Below are 18,337 nucleotides of genomic sequence, written 5' to 3' on the forward strand. Positions count from 1 at the left end.
AAATAAGAGACATTACTTTAAAAAAACATATGATTATGATTTTGATGATAAACCAAAAAATAGGAGACATTTAAAAAATACATAGGATTAAATTTTTGATTAAAAAATAGCAGACATTCACAGTAAACGCAAATTAGGGTTTTCATTCAAAACTAGGAGCTATTCCGAAAAGAAGAGATATTAATAGGATTTTGATTGAAAAATATGAGACATTTGAAAAAGAAAACATAATATTCTTTTTTTAATCCAAAAATAGGAGACATTCTGAAAACAAAACATAACGCTTTGGTTTTGATTAAAAAAATAGTTGACATTGCGAAAAAAAACTTAGGATAAGGGTATCGATTCAAAAATAATAGACATTCCTAAAAGAAAATATAGGACATATGTTTTGATTGAAAAATATAAGACATTTCAAAACAAAAACATAGGATTATTGTTTTTATTGAAAATAAGAGACATAAGTATAAATTAACATAGGATTAATGTTTCAATTCAATATAGAAGACATTCCAAAAAGAAAAAAAGATTAGGGTTTTGATTAAAAAATAAAGGCATTCCAAAATGAAAACAAAGGATTATGGTTTTGATTCAAAATTGAAAAATAGTACACATTCTGAAAAGAAAATAAAGGATTGCGGTTTGATTGAAAGATAAAACAGATTCTGAAAAGAAACTATAGGATTCTTGTTGTGACTGAAAAATAGGAGTCATTACTATAACAAAAGATAGGAAAAGGTTTTGAATGAAAAATAGGAGACATTACTATAAGAAAACATGGGGTTAATGTTTTGATTAAAAAAATATCTTACATTCCGAAAAGAAAAGAAAGGATTAAGTTAAAGATTGAAACATATGAGACATTGTACAAAAAAAACATAGGTTAGGGTTTTGAATCAAAACTGATAAATAGGAGAAATTAAGAAAAGAAAACATACGATTCGGCTTTTGATTTAAAGATAGACAACATTTGAAAAGAAAACATAGGATTAGGGATTTGATTCAAATATAGCCATTTAGGAAAGGAACCATAGTTTTAGGGTTTTCATTGAAAAATAGGAGACATTTCTATAAGAAAACATATGATTAGGGTTTTGATTCTAAGATTTTAGACATTCCAATAAGATAACATATGATTAGGGTTTTGATTCAAATAAAGTAAGCATTCCAAAAATAAAACATAGGATTAGGGTTTGATTGAAAAATAGGACAGATTATTATAAGAAAACATAGTGTTTGGATTTTCATTCAAAACAATGTAGATATTACAAAAAGAAAATATTGGATTAGGGTCTTGATTGAAAAATAAGAGGCATTCTAAAAAGAAAATATAGGATTGTGGTTTTGACTTGAAAAATATGAGACATTCCGAAAAGCAGCTCATAGTATTATGGTTTTCATTAAAAATTAGAAGAAATTCCCAAAACAAAAGATAGGATTTGTGTTTTGATTCAAGAAAATGAGACATTCTGAAAATAAAGCAAAGGATTAGAGTTTTGATTCAAAATTGAAAAATATGATACATTCCATAAAGAAAATATATGATTAGTGTTTTGATTGAAAAATATCATACATTCTAAAAAGAAAATAAAGGATTAGGTTTTTTTATTGCAAAATAGTAGACATCCCTAAAAGAAAACAAAGGATTAGGATTTTGATTGAAAAATAGGACACATTACAATAAGAAACCATACAATTAGAGTTTTGATTCTAAGATAGTGGACATTCTGAAATGATAATATAAGATTAGGGTTTTGATTCAAATATAATAAACATTCCTAAAATAAAATATAGGATCAAGGTTTGATTGAAAAAAAAAGAAGACATTATTCTAAGAAAACATAGGATTTGTATTTTCATTGAAAATAGAGTAGACATTGCAAAATGATAATATAGGATTAGGGTTTTGATTCAAAAATAAGAGGCATTTCAAAATGAAAAAATAGGATTTGGATTTTCATTGAAAAATATGAGACACTGCGAAAAGAAAAATAGGACTAGAGTTTTCTGTACAAATTAGAAGACATTCACAAAACAAAAAAGTAGGATTTGAGTTTTCAATCAAGCAAATGAGATATTCGGAAAAGAAAATAAAGGATTATGTTTTTAATTCGAAACTGAAAAATAGGACACATTCCAGAAAGAAAACATAGGATTAGTGTTTCGATTAAAAAATAACAGACATAAAAAAAAAACAGAAAGGATTAGATTTTACTTTAATAACAATGGGGCGATTGAGGTAACCCACCCGAAAAATGGCACTTTTAAGGTCAATGGGAAACGATTAAAATTTTACTTTAATAACAATGCTACAAAGGAAACCGGGGGTGGAATCAAACTCTTTGAACCCCCATGAGGTAAGGAATGAGGTACGTCAGGCTCGTGACGTTAAACAAGCGCTTCTTGGGAGGCAACCCAAGTGTTCGGTGGTGTTTGCTTGCATTTTTCGTATTCTAGATCTTAGTTCATGTCAATTCTCATATTTCTTAGACTTGTTTTACTTTTCAATAAGTTCATGCTTGCACACTTGGCATAGTGCTCTCATCATTTTAATTGTGGTATGTTTGTGCAACTTCTTGAGAAACTCATGTTTAGGTGTTAATTCATGCACTAGATCATCATTTTATTAAATTCACTCATTTTTGGAGGAGTCTTCGAGCTTGCTATATCATTTTTTTCATCATTTGGGGGCAGGTTTTTGAAGTTTTAATTGATTCTAATGGGTATACGACTTTACTGGGCCGTATGGTGGCCGTCTGAGATGAGCACAGAGGCTCTGTGCCGTCGCAGACGGCCCCCATACGGCCCCTATGCGGGGCAATTTGTGACGGGGGAGCCCCTTGGCCGAGAGGGCCTTTTGGCCTATGAGGCCCCCATACGGGGCCGTATGGGGGCCGTATGGCTCGGGCCCCCCATATAATCTCTCACTATCTCTCTCTCTCTCTCTCTCTTTCTTCCATTCTCCTATTTTCGCTCTTTCTCCATCGATTTTCTCTCTTCTTTCTCACTCATTTCTTGGCCAAATCTCCTCATTTTTCGTCCTAAATCTTCTCCTCATCCATTTGAGATGTCGACCTAGTGGTTTTCCCCAAGTTTAAAGCTTGTTTTCTCAAGATTTCGTCGGTATGCTTTTTCTATGCCCTAGTTTAATCTTTTTCATTTCTTGGGGATTCTTGGAGCTTTTATGTGGAATTTCTTTAGCATTTTGCTTGGTTTGGATGGTGTGATTGTTATGGATGAAGTCTTCCTTGAATTTATGTAAAAATGTTTTTTCGATTTTCATGTTTTTGGGGAGGATCCGTCAAAATGAACAGTACCCATACGGCCCCTATACGGCCGTATGGACACTATCCATCATAGTTTTCATTGTTTCTTCATGTCTTACACTACTTTTTGAATCATATTGGATTCCTATATACTTGAATGGATTTTTCATGGTTTGTAGGAATTTTGGGGATGAAGAAATTGACAAGCAACCATGGTTTGATATTTTCACCACAAGGGGTTACCAAATGGAACAAGATGTCACTTTGTGATGAGAGACTTAATTCTAAGGACAAGGATGGAGCATGGACATCTATCATTTACTTTAGTTTACTTTGTTTTGTATTTTTGTTTTTTGATGAGTTGGCATGGTTCTACCCTACCGACTTGCGTTGTCGAACTTTAGTTTATTTTCATCTTTTTGTTTTTGTTGACTACTCTCTAGTTTCCCCCTTGTGCTTATCTTTTTAAATCTTTGTGGAATGATGATGTCCACTTTTTGCCTCACAGGGCATTAAGGGAATTTGGTGAGCTTTCCTAGTTTTAATGGAGGTCGGACGGGACATGTATTGCTCACCACACATTTTCTCACGTCCTACCTCACGACGAGCAAATGTTGAACCGGGGAGTTCATTTTCACCCTCCTTTATATTTGCATTGCTTCATCTTGCATGTTTTTCATGATTAGTGTACATTGAGGGCAATGTACAACACTAAGTGTGGGGATGGGTGTATTTCATGTTTTAGGATCATTTGCTACATGCTAGTGTTACCTATGATGGCTTTGTTTATTCTTGTAAGATTCTTTTAGCTTGGACTAATGATTTATGTGAGTTACTTGTTTCTATGCTTTATTGAATCCTGTTTTTACCCCTAGTATTGTCATGTGCACTGAATTTTTTGTCGATGCCCTGCGAATAGAAAATGTGACTACTCTCTAACTCTCTTGTATGCGTAACACACTACTTTGAGTACTTGTCCTTAGAACACTAAGTTCTTTCCTTCAATGGACTCTTAAGAACTTCTAAGTCTTGTTGAGCTAATCCTAGTTTTTGTGTCATGTAGATTACTCGAAGATGTGATCTAGGGTGAATGTGATTTGAAAAAATGAAATGAATGAAAAAAAGAAAAGAGAGAGAAAAAAAATGAGACTATGTCAGTATTCCTCTGCTTCTGAAGCATGAATGCGTCTATGTAGACTGTAATCGAGTAGTTGGGTGGCTCTTTTGCCTAACCAGCATGTGCACCCTCCGAAAGATTTTCAAAAATGATGTTGGTGCGAGCCCTACGTTAGTCGGACTCAGAAAAAAAAAGAAATGAAATGATGAAATGAAAATAAAACCTAGTGATCTTTTTGAGTACCTACCAAAGGTTTTGAGTAGAAAGTGGACTTAGTTTCAAGGTATAGAATTAGAAGGATCTTATTTGGCCATTGAAGTAGCACTTAGTAGTTTAAGACTTAGTATTCTTTGTAAGTGGAGTGATTAGCATCTAGAGCTGTACTGATTGAAGTCCTTAGGCTAGACCAGATCAGGGCATATGAGATATAAGATTCACTTACACGGCACAGACATATAAGGGGTGAGACAAGATATTTTTATTATGCTTATTGACTATGAATCAACATCTATGTATCATTGTCCATTGCTTTTGGAGTCTTATATTTACTTGATGCCAGAGGTAGTGCATTTAGCCACTTCTCAGTCTCTTTGTATTTCATGAGTCGTTTGCTTGGGGACAAGCAACGCTTAAGTGTGGGGATATTTTATAAGTGTCTAAATGTAAATGTTTTCATGCATATATCGTATTCACTTTGCATGTATTTTGTGTGGTTTGATGCCCGTTTTGAGCTTAATCATCTATTATTTGCTTTGTAGGGCATAAGGAAGCCATAGAGAACAGGAAGATATCATTTGGGCGAAAATGAAGAAAGAGAATTTCATACTACCCCCATACTACTACGAGTGGGGGGCCGTATGCATGTAGTGGCAGATTGATTTTAAGTGTGCGCTTGATTTTCATACTACCCTCAGTATGGGGGCCGTATGCACCCCATATGGATCGTGAATCTAGGGTTTTTGGGTGCTATACGACCCCCATACGACCCGTATGCCTCGGGGGTTATAAATACCAACTTTTAGGGAAGAAAAGAGAACTTTTTGGCTGGCCCTTTTCTTGGCCGACTTTGGGAGAGCACTTGGGAGTTTTTGGGCGACCTTTAGGAGGAGAAGAAGGGCAAGGAAGCTAGAAGATCATCCAAGCCCAAGGTCCTAGATTCTCAAGGCAAGAAGGCAACATCATTCAAAGGAAGATTTACCACGATTTGAAGGAAGGAGACCCGCGGCTAGAGGAAGAATCATTTGGCACTCCTTTGGCGGGGAAAGCGTCATTCAGCACATTCTTCACCTCCTCCTTCACCATTTCATCTAGGGAGTGTCATTATACTTTTGTTTCATGTTTTGCTTGGTTGTATTGCTTGTTGTGGGATGATGACACACTAGACCCCCAAGGGCACCGGGTGTTGGTGAACCTTGGGGGGTTTTATCATGTATGTTGGATGATAACTTGTTAATTCTATGCTTGTGTAATTTTGAGATCTAATCCATTGTTTTCATGCTAAGTGCTACACTAAGGAGAAATCCGTAGCTCTTTTATGAGTGATGCATGTAGATGTGACTTGCTCGCATGTATTAGATCATGAATGGATTAGAAGGTGATACTTGTATCATCACGCCGAGAAATCGGGTGTTTGGTAGCCCTCCATGTAGGTTTAATCCGAAGAAGAGTATGTTTACTCCTAAGTGAGATTTCCTCTTACTTAATGCAATTGTAGGGATATAGATTTGGGAGAAATTCCTATTTATGTTTGTATGGGATTAGGGTTCAATCGCCGAGAAATTGGGGTTGTTCTAATCTTGGAATCTCATGGTCCATTTTACCCTTGCATCTTTTGATCATCATCCATGTTGCATGATAACCCCTCAAGGGGATCCTCATCAATAGGGCTTTGCATCTCATTGATTTTCTTGCTTGCTTATTGCTTATTCTCTCTAATTTGGTCATAATCTCGTTTTAGCTTTAATTACATTTAGTAGAGTAAAAATCCATCACTTGAGATCTTAGGCTAGATAATAGCTCGAGAAGGAGTAATAGGAGATCCTTAGCCCTGTGGAATACGATCCTCGCGTCTTCACGCGAGGTATTACTTGGCGATCCCGTACACTTGCGGGGAAGCAATCAGTGGATTCAAGAGCATTTTTGGCGAAGTACTGCAGTAGTTTACTGGAACAAATCAATGTAGCAAAATAACTGTAGCAGTTACTACTTATAGCTCGTAGGAAACCAATTTCTGGAAATCCACACGGATGTCTTGATATTCCACACGCCTGTGTGGATGCACGATTCCAGCCCTTATAAATACTATGATTTGAGACATTTTGAAGGATCCTTTTCTCATCTTTTCCCCATCTTTGGAGGCACTCGCCGCTAATGTTTAGAGAGGCTTTGGCTAGGTCTTTGGAGTGGTTCTATGACCTTCAACATTGCGTTCCTTCAGAAAATAGTTATTAGGGTTGCTTTCATCGGCATCGATTCGGCGAGGTGCACTCTAGGCTTAATGAGGTAACCCTTGGAGAAGATGAGGTGACTCCACAAGACCGTCGATAAGGACTATGAAGGGGTTTTACTTATAGATTACATGTTTTTACATTTCGATTTCATTATTGATTGTATATTACTCCACGGAGAGCTAAACCCCTAGTGGGTGCTTGGACTTGTAAATCCTAGGATGATGTTATTTCATTGACCTTTTATTATGTTTCTTTAACTGATGTTTTAATTGAGTTCCAACTTTGGATGCTTGTTGAATTTATTTTCCCTTAGAGTGACATTAGGGTTAAGAAGGTATATTGGTAATCCTTGTGAATGAGTAACACTTCATTAGGATTAGACAAAGCTAGGATGGAGAGGGTCGAGGACGGGTGAGTTGAGAGGTAGTGGAACGTCTCCTTTTCCTTTCGGTGTGATTTATCCTACCTCCACATTCTCAGAGTTCTTTGCAATCACAATAGAGTGAAGTGCTAAGATAAAAAATCCACTAGGGGCTTAGTTGCTCGAGCAATAGACTGAAGTGTTGAAGTAATCCTTAGTGCTAGGGCTTAATTGTGATTAGGGATCCTTTCCCTAGACCAAAGGGTTAGATCTATATTAGGGAATAGGGTTTATCACTTGGAGTCCTAAGAGCTTTAAGCAACCTTGCACAGTGTGAGGCTGAGACTCCCTTTCCACTGGGGCATAGTGTAGGGTTAGTCATGGTTAACCTAGGCTTCATCCATATGATACAAGATTCAGCACAGTTTAATGGTTTGGTTGATGATGATCCAAACAGCCACATTGAGAATTTCTTCGAAGTGTACAATGTGCTAAAGATTAATGGAGTTACGGATGATGCCATTAGGTTAAGGGACTTCCCATTTTCCATGAAGTGAGAGCAAAAGTATGGCAACATTCATTACCTAGAGCATCGATCACTACATGGGAGGAGATGGTAGAAGCTTTTCTTGCCTGATATTTTCCTCCCAGAAAAATTGCAAATCTTAGGAATGAAATATCCTCTTTTGTGAACAGAATTGGGATAGGTTCAAGGATTACCTGCGAAAATGTCCTCGGCATGGGTTCCTCGAGTGGATGATTATTCAAACTTTCTACAATAGTTTTAGTCGAAGCACAAAGCAGTTACTTGATGCAACAGCAGAAGGTACTTTAGGAAGCAAGAGCCCTTGAAGAAGCCTGACATCTCATTGAAGACATGGCTATGAATAGTTATCTAGTGGAACATATGAGACAAGAAGGCGGTAGGTGGACTTCATGAGATTGATGCAGTCACATCATTGCTCGGCCCAAATCTTTGTTGGAGTAATCAAGGGCAGCAGAAGGCTATAGCACCACCAAGTTTCTAACACCAACAACAAACCCCGAACATGGAGAATAGAATTTTAAGGGTTGGAGAACTTGATGACCTACTTAGAGAAGGTTTTGACCAAGTTTATTTAATCATCGGATACAAGATTTAAAACAGTTGAAGCCACATTTCACAACCATACTGCATCATTGTACAACTTCGAGAATCAAGTGGGAGAAATTGTGAAGTGGTCGTAAAGTTGAGAGTAGGCTCCCTAGTGAGAAGACCAATGTTGAGTCACCCGAGGTCATGGAGGTTGATGATAGAGCCAAAGAGAAGGAGGTGGCACCCCCACCTTACAAGCCAAGAATTCCTTATCCATTTCAAGGTTGAAGAATAACCAAAATAATGAGCAATACAAGAAGTTCTTGGGTCTATTCAAGCAGTTGCACATTAACATCCATTTGTGGAGGCATTGTCTCAAATGCCTCACTATGCAAAGTTTCTCAAACACCTCTTGAACAATAAGAGAAAGTTGGAGGAGAGTGCATCTGTGGTCTTTAGATGCTTCATGCTCGTTGGTGTTGCAAAAGAATATGCTAAACAAGAAGATAGATCCCTGAAGGTTTATCATTCCATACAAAATTGGTAATTTTTGGGGAAGAAAAGGCATTGGCAGATTCAGGTGCTAGCATTAACATCATGCCTTATATATTTTTCAAGAATCTAGGATTGGGAAAGCGTAGGCCTACTTGGATGACACTTCAATTGGCTAACCGAATAATTATACATCCGAGGGGCATAATTGAAGATGTATTTATGAAAGTTGACAAGTACATATTTCCTGTAGACTTTGTGGTGTTGGATGTTGTTAAGGATGCCAAGGTTCCATTCATACTTGCGAGGCCATTCTTGCCGACTTCCAAAGCTCTCATTGACATGGACAGTGGGGTGTTTTCATTACAACTTGGTGATGACAAGTTTACATACTGCCTCACCGAAGCCATGTGACATTCTCTTGACTTTGATGATACGTTATATTTTATTGACTCGACTGATGAGTTAATTGATGATTACGTCCAGGAAATGATGTGTCCAGACCCATTGGGGGCTTGCTAGATCAAGAGGTGGAGAATGAAGAAGTTTTTACGCTTGGTCTAGAGCACAAGTCGCAACCTACCCTTGAGATCATGAAGAGGATAATTCTAAAGATGAAGCGAGCAAGGAGACATCACAAGAAGTGCCCCAAGGCTAATGGGGATGTGCAAGAACTGAGTAAGGATGACGAACCCTTGTGTGGTAACATGCTCATTAACTCTCCCTCTACCTTAAAACAATTATGTGTATAGTGCTTTCAAGTTGTAGGTAAGAGAGCAACCTTCATCTATGAGCCCCCATGAGATAAGGTCAGGTACATTAAGCTTAGTGACGTTAAACAAGCGCTTCTTGGGAGGCAACCCAAGACTTTACTGTTTTTATAGGTTTTAGTTTAGTACTTGCATGAATAAGAGCTTGAGTGTTGGTGTCTTGATTTTTTATATGTTATTGCTGTGTTTTACTCATGGGTTGTTGGTGTTTTAGTGTGCTTAACCGTGATTGGTGAAGTTTCTTGGTTGTTTGAGCGCATTTTCCATAGTTCTTTGGTTAGTTCTTTATTGTTATGTAGTCTGCGTATGTGTATAAGTGTACAGAAATTTTTTTGCAGACTTTGTAATTTTTCCAAGTCATCCATAGAAGACACACAACCATGTAAAATTTTCATACGGGCGTGTGTTTCTCTTCAAAGCTTATCCCGAGAGGACACAGGGGCGTGCGAATGCAACTGTGAACGACCTTGTGATGGTCACATGCCTGTGGATAATTTTCACACGGGCGTGTGGATCTCCGCATAGTTCTTAGACTCTATCCTGAAAAGACACAGGGGCGTGTGAATGTCCCTGTGGATGATCCTGTGAACTACACATGGGAGTGGGTAATTTCCACACGCCCGTGTGAAACTTTGTAGAGACTTGTCTTCCATCCCCGAGAGCACAGTGGTGTATAAGTGCCCCTATGAATACACCTGTGAGAATCCACATGCCAATGTGAAATTTTTACAGGGCCATGTGGAACACTTAGTCATGTCTCTCGGGAGGACAGAGGGGCCACAGGGAAGTGTGGGTGCCCCTGTGGATTGGGCACAAGGTCGTGGGAAATTTCTACACGCCCTGACAATGGCCATTTGTGTGCTACCGCAAGTGCACGGGTTTGTCAAATAATAAATTCCCAGGTGAGTGCGATATCGTATCCACAGGTAGTAGAGAATAAAAATACTTAAGTTGCTACTTAACCAAGTGAAGATGAACAATGATTGTATAGATAAAGTGTGATGTAAACAAGAATAAAAGAACAAGAAAGAGAAGCACAAATAAGTGAGAAGAAAGACAATCGATATAAAGTGGGGTCCTTGGATACTGTTCTGCCTAGAATAATCGTTTCAAGTGCAAAACCAACTATTATGCTTCCTAACTAATGCATTAATGAGTTATGGAGATCTTACAATACACGACCCCAAATCTAAGGTCAACCGTGACTAACTCTATACTATGCCGTGGCGGGGAAATCGAACACTCTTAATACCTCACATTGTATAAAGTTGCATGGAGTTATAGGAATTCCAAATAATAAAACCTATTCATATGTGTAGACCTAACCCTTTAGTAAAGGTGAAAGGCCCCTAATCACAATTAAGCCAAGATACTAGAGTTCACTTTGACATTTTACTCTGTTGCTCGCGTAACTAATCCCCAACAGAGTCCATCCTCTAGCACTTCACTCTATTGTGACCACAAAGAACTCGATGGAGGTAGGATAAATCACACCAGAGGGAAAAGGGGAAGCTCTCGACTCACCCTCTCAACCCTCTCCAATCTAGCTTTGTTTAACCTTCATGGTGTGTCACTCACTCATAAGGGTTACCAAGGTGAAGTCTCAACCCTAGTGTCACTCTAAGGGATTTTTCAAACAATCAAGAATTCAAGATTGGAATTCAATTAAAAGATCAATTAAGGAAAGCATAATAAAAGGTTTAATGAAACAAATACATCCTAGGGTTCACCAATCCAAGTACCCACTAGTGGTTTAGCTCTCCATAAAGCAAGATACAATCATTTGTGAAATCAAAAGTACAAACAAATTATCCTTAGGAAAACCCCCTAGATAGTCGTGTTGATGGTCTTATAGAGTGGCCGCGCCTTTTTCAAAGATCCCGTTATCAAGCCTAGGGCACACCACACCGGATCGGTGCCGATGAAAGCTACCCTAATAGCTATCTTCCAAGAGAATCACGATGTTGAAATCATAGAACCCCTCCAAAAGCCTTGCCAATATGTCTCTAAACCCCAGCCGCAAGCCTCTCAAAAGTTGAAGAAAAGATGGAAAGAACGATGCTGAAATGGAGCTTAATCGTGAGTTTAAAAGGGTTAGAATCGGGCATCCACATGGGCGTGGGGAATTTTCACACACCCGTGTGGATTCTCTGAAAATCTTATTTTTTAGCCGGCCATAAACAGTACTACTACAGTACATTGCTACAGAAATTTGCTATCAATGCACAAATCGGCATTCACGAATGTGACTGCCTTGGTGCCCATCCACATCATTGTAGATCCACATCATTATACTCGCTTGAATACCTGGACGTTAGCACACATTCTCGTATCTTGAGCCCGACTTGTATCTTCGCATTTGTTCCTTCCCAAGATTTCATCAAATAGTGCATTCACAATCTACATTGCCTTCTTTTCTCAATATTTAGCTTCGCAATCCTACATGCGCAAAACAACACAAATACACATGTATTAGCGCTTAAACCTGATAAAAGTAATGCTCATCATAAGGAAATAACACTTCGCATTCTTATCGCACATGCACTTATCAAACTTTCCCGCACTTAAGCTTTTTTTCTTGTCCTCAAGCAAAGAAATAAAACATCGGGTTCACCAAAGCTCGGCCTTAGGTTCACCAAAGCATGCAAGGAGAGCATTCTACATGTAAGGGAAATTTCAACACTAAATACGCAAAATCAATGCTCTAGATAAAAACTTGAATCAAAAAGGACAACAACCCGAAATCGTGTAAGTGTGTGTAAACTCACTCTATTCAACCTAAAGAATACTCCTCAAAGTTTTAAGTAAAAGGGACTTATTTATCTACAAAAAATAACAAAATAACAAGATGGTAGCAGCTTCACACATCCTCTAAGGTAGCCCCTTTTCCAAAGCGGCCGCTAAGTTGGTTTTCACACTTTTGAGGTGATAGCTCTTTCTACTGGGGTGGTAGCTTTCACTCATCTCATGAGATAGCTCTTTCTCTCATTAGGGCATAACTAGTATCTGACTTATGAGAGTAGTTTCATACTTCATAGGTGGTAGCTCTTTCCACCCAGAATGCACAACTAAACGATATATATATATAAATTCAGCAAAATAAAACAAGAAACAAAACTAATTAGTCCCTTAAATAATGAACATGAGTTTCCAAAAGAGTTTTAAGAGTGAGTGGTGAAACAAGTATCAATCGGGCAAAAATTCCTACAAATTCAAGTAAAAACTAGAGCATGAGAACATTCAATGTTAAAACATCTCCTAAACTCAAGAATACAAACATTGCAACTAAGATGAACCGCCATTGACTATTTGAGCATGTATGTCAATCAAAACTTGTGTAAAAGACATGTGCATGTATGTCAATCAAAACTTGTGTAAAAGACATGTGCAACGTGAACTGCCCCTTACACTTTAGATGTGCATTGCCCTCAATGTGCCCATACAAGCACCATAGAAAGTATAGTCATCAAGGAAAATATGTGGGAGTGGCCAATCGAAATAATACTCCCCTGACTCCTAGTGTTGCATTTGATGGAGCAAAATCCTTGGTAGTAAAGAACCAATCGGTTGTGAAGTACACACGGCCCACATTGGCCATGTCCATGACTAGTTCTCAATCCCCATACTGACAAGACCATCTGCACGCATACACAAGGGGGTTCAGTGAAGCTCAATAAACAAAACCGACTCGAGTATATAAAAGATAAAGCAATAAATATAACTCGAGACAAAATAACGAAAATAAAAGACATACTCAGAAGAAAAATCCTTTCTGAGTAGTGCAAATCTACCAATAATACAAAATAAAGCAAAAATAACAAGAAAGAAATAAGATATGCATCAAGTGTCGATGTCATCTGCTGTCGGCTCCTCCCCTATTGCTGGTGGTGGTAATGATGCACAAGGTGGATCAACTGGTGCTGGAATAGGTGATGGTGTTGCCAGAGATGCCTAAGTGGTCCGCGGCCATAGGACAAATGATGAGGCAACGTCTCGCTATAAAATCTATTGTAACGTATCAAAGCATGCCATCAACTCGGTGTACTACATAACCTGTGTCTCCCGAACCTTGGCTATCTCAGTATGTAGCACCCTAATAGAATTCTCGAGCCTCTCAAAATGATCATAAGCTCGAGACGGTGAAAACAACTGTATTGGGGGTGGCTCCTCTACCACGGGAGATGCCTCAGTCTCCATCGGTGTCGGCTGAGGCTCAGGGGCGGCCTGAAAGGCCTCATCATCATCACCCTCACTCTCGTTATCACTAAAGTGGGTGTAATCAAAACATATACACCAGGGCTGTGTCTGTGCACCAATCCCATGAATCTCAATGTATCCAGGCCTAACGGTGAAGGAATAGTCATCTTCTCAGCACAACGTATACCGTCTAGCATATCTATGCCCATAAAAAGTCTGGTGATGTACGGCTTTGAAAAGATTACACCAACTCTGAAATACTAGCCCTGGTGGCGTACATACTCAGCTAGTATATGGCCAAAATGGATTGGCTATCTCTGAACCATAGAGTAAAGATACAGAAGCTCTTGTCGGCTCAGGACGCCGATATTGTCACCACGGCCATTCACCGAGTAATTCAAAATGGCATGAAGATAGCGGTACATAGGTCCAGAAAGGCTCGTGGCCTTGGACACACCTCTCTTATACTATTCCTGGCTACATAGACTGCTATATGCTCTCTGAGGATTCAAAGAACGAGGATAATCGGTCAGAAGTCGCTTGTACTCCTCAGTGGCCATAAAGGTCTCATCATAGAGGCCCAAAAGGATCGAGAATTGTGGGAAGCTCATAACATGGTACTGCCCAAGTGATCTAAACTGTATAGCATCAACATTGTAAAATCTAGCATAGGACCTGTTGAACTCAAACAACGATAAAACCTCAAGTGTAAGTGCATGGATGGCAGGCTCTCAAAACGTCAGTAACTGTCTCCAACCCCCAACTGGGACAAGATTCTCTATCTCATCTGCCAACTCATAGCCCCGCTGTATATCTCGCAATACACTCATATCTAAGAAATGAGTCTGTCCGAACCTAATCTTCGATAATCGCTCAAAACGAACTTGGTGCTCGGGAAGAACAAATCCCATATTCTCTGGCTCAGGGGATGACTCACACGGACGCTTCTCAGCTTGCTTCTCCAACTGGGTGCCATATCTACAAAATGAAAACATAGACTCGATCAAAAGCATTCAAAACTTTATTCAGCAAAATTCCACACGGTCGTGTGGAATTTCCACACACCTGTGTGGATCCACAGGGTGTGAAAACCGCACGGCCGCGCATCAGGAAAGCTAAAATACAACTTTTCATTGTTTCTAACTTTGTTCTAGGCATGCATATACCTTATAAACATAGAAACAAAGCAATATTCATCATTTTAATCGATTAAAATCAAGTATGATGAAGAAAAAATGAATTGAGGGTTTACCTGGAGTTGAAGATGAAAACTCTTGAATTCGGCCGACAATTCAAGTAAAACACCTCAAGATCAATGGTGCGAGGTCGGGAAAGTAGTGGAGACTGTTCTCTGAGTGATTAGGAATGTAGGAATGAATAAAACCGATAGGATTTTGAAGAAAACCCGATGGCCTTTGCATTTCTGTACATCCTCATGGGTGTTGGGAAATTACCCACGCCCGTGTGACTCCACAGGAGAGCTCGCACGGGTAGATGCATGCCCCTATGTTTTCTCTGGAAAATACTCAAAGTATTTTGAACGCAACCACACGGGCGTGCGGGAATTACCCATGCCCATGCTCCCTACCCATAGGGGCATACGCACGCCCCTGTAGGGTCCCTGCCCAACCGAGTAAATTCTCTAAGTATGACTCACGCCAGTGTTGAAATTACCCACGGGCGTGGGTCGTCACAGGACCAATTCACAAGGGCACTTGCACGCCCCTGTGCATTCTTACGATGGAGGGAGCTCCTCTGCAGAGATCCATATGGCGTGCGGAAATACCCCACGCCCATGCGTTTATCACAAGATCACCCACAGGAGCGAGTCCACACCCCTGTGTCTTCTCGGGAAAATCTCCCAATCTCTGCAGGGACACACACACCAGTACAAAAATTACACACGGGCTACTGAAAGTTGCAAGGTCGTCATTAGGGGTGAGTCCACGCCCGTTGTGGCCTCTCAGGATGAGCTCACAGTAGAGACCCACGGGCGTGTGGAAATTCCACACTCCCGTGCGTTTTCTCTCGATGCCTAAGAAAATGTAGTAGACTCTGCAGAAAATTCCTGAGCGAATAAAAACACTCTGAGCCTGCTTTTATCATGCAAACTATACTAGAGAAAAATGCACAACATGCTCAAACGACAAAAAAACCTTTGTCATACTCATTTAAACACACATGTGCACCAAAGATCCTCGAGAAAATCACAGTAATAGCATCTCAAAATCAGGACACCAACACTCAAAGCTTTATTCATGCAGACACTAAATTAAAAACTATAAAAAAAGTAAAGACTTGGGTTACCTCCCTAAGAAGTGCTTGTTTTACATCACTAACCTTGACGTACCCTTCTTACCTCACAGGGGCTCATAGATAAAGGTTTCCCTCTTATCCCTTGACTTGGAAGCATGATGAACATATCCTCTTGAAGGTAGAGAGAGAGTTGCCGAGCTTGTTACCACTTGAGGGTTCGTCACCCTTGTTCCATTCTCGCATATCCTCAACAGCCTTGGGGCATTTCTTGTGGCATCTTCTTGCTCGCTTCATATTCCGGAGTATCTTCTTCATGATCCCCGGAGTAGATGGTACCTTTTCCTCTGGACCAAGCATCATCAACTCCTTGTTCTCCACTTCTTGGTCTAGCAACCCTCGTACGGGTCCGGATTCAACATTTCATGTGGATATTCATCAATTAGTTCATTGGTAGTGTTAAGAAAATATAAAGTAACATCAAAGTCAGGAGAATGTCGCATGGCTTCAGCGAGGCGGTATGTGCGCTTGTCATCTCTAACCCTCAGTGTCAACTCCCCACCATCCATGTCGATCAATACTTTGGAGGTGCGCAAGAATGTCCTCCCAAGTATCAAGGGAATATCTGCATCCTCATCGACATCCATCACTACGAACTCTACAGGAAATATGTACTTGTCCACCTTGACAAGCACATCTTCAATAACGCCCCTTGGATGTCTCACCGTTCGGTTCGCCAATTGCATAGTCATCTGAGTGGACCTAGTCTCTCCCAAGCCTAGCTTCTGAAAGAACAAGTATGGCATGATGTTCATACTAGCCCTAAATCTGTCAATGCCATCTTTTCACCCAAATTGCCAATGTTGTACAAAATCACAAAGCTTCCTTGGTCTTTCTTCTTGTTTGGCATATTCGTTTGCAACACCACTCAAACAAGAGGCATCTAAGATCATCGATGCACTCTCTTTCAACTTCCTCTTACTGGTAAAAATATCTTTCAAGAACATAGCATACCGAGGCATTTGAGACAACGCCTCCACAAAAGAAATGTTGATGTGCAATTACATAAATAGACCCAAGAACTTATTGTATTGCTCATTAGTTTGATCATTCTTCAATCTTGAAGGATAAGAGATTCTTGAGTTGTAAGGTGGAGATGCCACCTCCTTTTCTTTGTTGGCTCTCTCCTCAACCTCCACGACCTCAGGTGCTTCAACATTGGTCTTCTTACTTGGAAGTCTACCTTCAACCTCACGACCACTTCTCAAAGTGATCCCCTTCACATGTTCTCTTGGTTTAGTCTCGATATTTCTTGGGAAGCTTCCTTGTGGTCTCTCCGATAAAGACTTCATGATTTGCCCCACTTGATTTTCTAAATTATGCAATGAAGCGGTGTGGTTGCGAAATGTAGCCTCAACCTATTGAAACCGTGTATTTGATGATTGCACAAACCTAGTCAATGCTTTCTCTGGATCGGACATCCGAGTCTCCAAGCCTAAAACACTATTGTCCATGTTTGGGGCTTGTTGTTGTTAAAAACCCAGTGGTGCGGTGGCCTTTTGTTACCCTTGGTTATTCTATAAGAAATTAGTGTGGTTCCTCCAACCAAAATTATAGGTATTTCTATAAGGATTGCCTTGGTTTCTCATTACAATACCCACATAGTCGACTTGCTCAACGGAGGAGGTACCTCCAACGGCTATTGGGCAATCGAATTGGGCATGTCCCCCTCCATATCCACCACAACTCGTTACGGCCGCCAATCTCGGAGAAGTTAGAGTGTCTAACTTCTAACTCAATGCCTCCACTTGGGCCGCCATCGATGTAACAACATCGATCTCATGGATGCTGGCCACTTTCTTCTTCTCCCTAGCATTCCATTAGTAGCTGTTCAACCCCATTTCTTCGATTAGTTGCTGGGCTTCTCTAAGGGTCTTGCTACCTAAGGCACCTTCTACCGCTGCATCAAGTAACTTTCTTGTACCTGTGATCAAACCATTGTAAAAAATCTGAATGATCATCCACTCTAGGAACCCATGTTGAGGACATTTTCACAGGAGTTCCTTGAACCTTTCCCATGTCTTGAATAGAGACTCCAATTCCATTTGCACAAAGGATGAGATCTCATTTCTAAGCTTTGCAGATTTTCCGGGAGGGAAATAACGGGCAAGAAAAGCTTCTACCATCTCCTCACATATAGTGATCTATGCTGTAGGTAATGAGTGTAGCCATTGCTTCGCTCTCTCCTTCAAGTAAAATTGGGAAGGCTCTCAACTTGATTGCATCATCCGTAACACCATTGAACTTGAGCATATCACACACTTCCAAGAAATTCTCTATGTGACTATTTGGATCC

General features: G+C 39.7%; 1 non-coding gene across 1 annotated transcript; it reads left to right on the forward strand.

Annotated features, from left to right (window-relative positions):
- Nucleotides 1-18,012: 18,012 nt before the first annotated feature.
- On the forward strand, nucleotides 18,013-18,119 carry LOC120252039. The gene has a single exon (XR_005533592.1). It is a non-coding gene; the product is annotated as a small nucleolar RNA R71 (small nucleolar RNA).
- Nucleotides 18,120-18,337: the final 218 nt, after the last annotated feature.

This window comes from Dioscorea cayenensis, chromosome 20 (genome assembly GCF_009730915.1).
Source record: "Dioscorea cayenensis subsp. rotundata cultivar TDr96_F1 chromosome 20, TDr96_F1_v2_PseudoChromosome.rev07_lg8_w22 25.fasta, whole genome shotgun sequence".
Classification (NCBI taxonomy): Eukaryota; Viridiplantae; Streptophyta; class Magnoliopsida; order Dioscoreales; family Dioscoreaceae; genus Dioscorea; species Dioscorea cayenensis.